At 37.5% G+C, this 4,995-nt stretch overlaps 1 pseudogene; it reads left to right on the plus strand.

Annotated features, from left to right (window-relative positions):
- Positions 1-741: 741 nt before the first annotated feature.
- Positions 742-1,311, plus strand: LOC128048125 (60S ribosomal protein L17-like; annotated as a pseudogene).
- The last annotated feature ends 3,684 nt before the right edge of the window (positions 1,312-4,995 follow it).

A 4,995-nucleotide genomic window follows, 5' to 3' on the forward strand; every position in this document is an offset into this window, starting at 1 on the left:
AGTCCATATGCCTACTCTGATCTCTTTTCCTGACTCCTAGTTGAGAGACCTCACCCCTTTTTTGGAGAACTCCACTATGCTATGCAGGAAGTTATTTCTCCTTTTTGTGTCCTGCAAAGTTGAGTGTTAAATGTAAAGGCATTGGTCCCATGTGTGAAGGTGAAGCAACATGTTCAAATTCCAGACCAGACTCCTGGACAAAGGGTGGTGCAGATAACTGGCTCACTGGCTCTCCTAAAAAGCAAGTCCATTTTGCCATGTTTTTATTTATTTTCTCATCATATGAAGAAAGAGTAGAATTCCTGTGATTATGACTTTGACCTTGCCCCTAGCAAGACAATAATAGACAATAATATCACGGTTGTTGTGCTAATAGTATTAGGAGGATTTTTTTCCAGTTTACTTTGTCACAGAAATGTCTATTCCCTAAGATCTAGAGACAGTTGAAAAATAATAACTCTCACTGTCATAATGTATATGGGAACAAACTAAAGGGTTATAAACACCAGTTATTTGTTTGACTCTTCTCAGAAACTCAGAGATTGTGCTCATTCTAAAACAACCTATTTTCTACTAAACTCATATTTGGATGCATGGCAGAGACTATACATTTCACCAAGAGTTATTTTTAAAAATTCAGACATCTTAGAAAGGAAATGTTGTACATTTTTTTAAATTTCAATTTTTAGGTTAATAAGGAAGTATGGTTTTCTGATAAACAGCTTGAGGTGACCTCTAAAAATGGTGCGCTATTCGCTTGACCCAGAAAACCCCAGAAAATCATGCAAATGAAGAAGTTCAAATCTTTCTGGTCACTTTAAGAACCCTTGTGAAACTGCCCAGGCCATTAAGATTATGCATTTATGAGAAGCCACCAAGTATTTGACATATATCATTTTACAGAAGCAATGCTTTTCACTCCATCATTACAATGGTGGAGCTGGTAAGTGGGCAAAGGCCAATCAGTGGGGGTGGATGCAGGGTCGGTGGCCCAAAAATAGTGCTGAATTTTTACTGCATGGGCTCAAAAATCCAGAGAGTAATGCTGAACTTAGGGGCTTCGATATAGATTCTCTGGTCGTTGAGCACATCCAGGTGAAAAAAGCCCCCAAGATGCGTCACGGGACTTACAGAGCTCATGGTTGGATCAACCACCACGTGAACTCTCCCTGCCACATGGAGATGATCCTTACTGAAAAAGAACATTGTTCCTAAACCAGAAGAGGAGGTTGCACAGAAAAAAAAGATTTTCTAGAAGAAACTGAAGAAACAAAAACTCATGACCCAGAAATAAATGCTGCAAAACATTAATGCAGAAAAAAGTTAAAAAAAAAAAAGAAGTTTAATAATAATCTAGTCAAAGAGCAGTAGTTTTAGATTTAGATTCTGGTGGATGTCAGGTGGCAGTGAATCTAGGCGTGGAGTCTGAGTGACCCTTAGGTACCTGTGATAACATATAGTAAGGGAATATTACATGAAGTAACTGCTGAAAGTCCTGAGCGCACAATGCCTATTGAATCAGTGTCATGTAATTCAATACATTTATTTATTTTTAAAGGAATTAAGGTGCTCAGTCTCCATTGTTGCTGATGTGGCCATAAGGCTAAATTTAGGCCAAAATCACCTGGTAGAAATGATGTGTACACTCATAGGTTTTGCCATTAAAGGGATTGTGAGTATACTCCCTGGTCCACTCTCCACTTGCTGACTGAAAGCTAATGAGGGCTAGAGGTACCAGCTGGGATACACAAATGGAAACCATGATGAGGAAGGAAGAGCCATCCTACCAGTTTTGGACCTCTGTCTGCCTTTGAACTGATGTGTGATAGAAAGTTAAGCTGCTGTCTTGTCTTTTTTTTCTCATTCCCTTCCCTCCTTCCTTTTTGGATCCCTCCCTCCCTTCCTTCCTTCCTGCTTCCTTCCTTCCTTTTCTCTCTTTCTAGCAACTTAGGCTATACTTATTACAAAGTACAAATATGAGGAAGAGTTGTCAGAGAAATCTCTATTTTTCTTTTCTTAATAAATCTATTTATATGAAGCCATTAAAGCAACTTTTAAATATAAAAATATGAAAAATGCTTATAATGTTAGGTTAAATTTAAAAAGAAAAATCAAATTACATTTTGATTTTAAAATGCATAATCATGATTACATTTTATTTTTTTATTATTATCTTTTTTTAATTTTTATTTTTACTTTATTTTACTTTACAAAGCTATATTTGTTTTGCCATACATTGACATGAATCTGCCACGGGTGTACATGAGTTCCCAAACATGAACCCCCCTCCCACCTCCCACCCCATATCATCTCTCTGGATCATCCCCGTGCACCAGCCCCAAGCATCCTGTAGCCTGTATCAAACATAGACTGGCGATTTGTTTCTTACATGATAGTATACATGTTTCAATGCCATTCTCCCAAATCATCCCACCCTCTCCCTCTCCCTTAGAGTCCAAAAGGCCATTCTATACCTCTGTGTCTCTTTTGCTGTCCCACATACAGGGTTATCATTACCATCTTTCTAAATTCCATATATACGTGTTAGTATACTGTATTGGTGTTTTTCTTTCTGGCTTACTTCACTCTGTATAATCGGCTCCAGTTTCATCCACCTCCTTAGAACTGATTCAAATGTATTCTTTTTAATGGCTGAGTAATACTCCATTGTGTATATGTACCACTGCTTTCTTATCCATTCATCTGCTGATGGACATCTAGGTTGTTTCCATGTCCTGGCTATTATAAACAGTGCTGCAATGAACATTGGGGTACATGTGTCTCTTTCGATTATGGTTTCCTCAGTGTGTATGCCCAGCAGTGGGATTGCTGGCTCATATGGCAGTGCTATTTCCAGTTTTTTAAGGAATCTCCACACTGTTCTCCATAGTGGTTGTACTAGTTTTCATTCCCACCAACAGTGCAAGAGGGTTCCCTTTTCTCCACACCCTCTCCAGCATTTATTACTTGTAGACTTTTGGATCACAGCCATTCTGACTGGTGTGAAATGGTACCTCATTGTGGTCTTGATTTGTATTTCTCTGATAATGAGTGATGTTGAGCATCTTTTCATGTGTTTGTTAGCCATCCGTATGTCTTCTTTGGAGAAACGTCTATTTAGTTCTTTGGCCTATTTTTTGATTGGGTCGTTTATTTTTCTGGGATTGAGCTGCAGGAGTTGCTTGTATATTTTTGAGATTAGTTTTTTGTTAGTTGCTTCATTTGTTATTATTTTCTCCCATTCTGAAGGCTGTCTTTTCACCTTGCTTATAGTTTCCTTTGTTGTGCAGAAGCTTTTAATTTTAATTAGGTCCCATTTGTTTATTTTTGCTTTTATTTCCAGTATTCTGGGAGGTGGATCATAGAGGATCCTGCTGTGATTTATGTCGGAGAGTGTTTTGCCTATGTTCTCCTCTAGGAGTTTTATAGTTTCTGGTCTTACATTTAGATCTTTAATCCATTTGGAGTTTGTTTTTGTGTATGGTGTTAGAAAGTGATCTAGTTTCATTCTTTTACAAGTGGTTGACCAGTTTTCCCGCACCACTTGTTAAAGAGATTGTCTTTACTCCATTGTATATTCTTGCCTCCTTTGTCAAAGATAAGGTGTCCATAGGTGTGTGGATTTGTCTCTGGGCTTTCTATTTTGTTCCATTGATCTATATTTCTGTCTTTGTGCCAGTACCATACTCTCTTGATGACTGTGGCTTTGTAGTAGAGCCTGAAGTCAGGCAGGTTGATTCCTCCAGTTCCATTCTTCTTTCTCAAGATTGCTTTGGCTATTCGAGGTTTTTTGTATTTCCATACAAATTGTGAAATTATTTGTTCTAGCTCTGTGAAAAATACCGCTGGTAGCTTGATAGGGATTGCATTGAATCTGTAGATTACTTTGGGTAGTATACTCATTTTCACTATATTGATTCTTCCAATCCATGAACGTGGTATATTTCTCCATCTGTTGGTGTCCTCTTTGATTTCTTTCATCAGTGTTTTATAGTTTTCTATATATAGGTTTTTAGTTTCTTTAGGTAGATATATTCCTAAGTATTTTGTTCTTTTTGTTGCAATGGTGGATGGAATTGTTTCCTTAATTTCTTTTTCTACTTTTTCCTTATTAGTGTATAGGAATGCAAGGGATTTCTGTGTGTTGATTTTATATCCTGCAACTTTACTATATTCGTTGATTAGCTCTAGTAATTTTCTGGTGGAGTCTTTAGGTTTTTCTATGTAGAGGATCATGTCATCTGCAAACGGTGAGAGTTTTACTTCTTCTTTTCCAATTTGGATTCCTTTTATTTCTTTTTCTGCTCTGATTGCTGTGGCCAAAACTTCCTGAACTATGTTGAATAGTAGCGGTGAAAGTGGGCACCCTTGTCTTGTTCCTGACTTTAGGGGAAATGCTTTCAATTTTTCACCATTGAGGATAATGTTTGCTGTGGGTTTGTCATGTATAGCTTTTATTATGTTGAGGTATGTTCCTTCTATTCCTGATTTCTGGAGAGTTTTTATTATAAATGGATGTTGAATTTTGTCAAAGGCCTTCTCTGCGTCTATTGAGATAATCATATGGCTTTTATTTTTCAATTTGTTAATATGGTGAATTACATTGATTGATTTGCGGATATTGAAGAATCCTTGCATCCCTGGGATAAAGCCGACTTGGTCATGGTGTTTGATCTTTTTAATGTGTGGTTGGATTCTGATTGCTAGAATTCTGTTAAGGATTTTTGCATCTATGTTCATGAGTGATATTGGCCTGTAGTTTTCTTTTTTGGTGGCATCTTTGTCAGGTTTTGGTATTAGGGTGATGGTGGCCTCATAGAATGAGTTTGGAAGTTTCCCTTCCTCTGCAATTTTCTGGAAGAGTTTGAGTAGGATAGGTGTTAGCTCTTGAAATTTTTGGTAGAATTTAGCTGTGAAGCCGTGTGGACCTGGGCTTTTGTTTGCTGGAAGATTTCTGATTACAGTTTCAATTTCCATGCTTGTGATGGCTCTGTT

Source organism: Budorcas taxicolor, chromosome 5, assembly GCF_023091745.1.
Source record: "Budorcas taxicolor isolate Tak-1 chromosome 5, Takin1.1, whole genome shotgun sequence".
NCBI classification, from domain to species: domain Eukaryota; kingdom Metazoa; phylum Chordata; class Mammalia; order Artiodactyla; family Bovidae; genus Budorcas; species Budorcas taxicolor.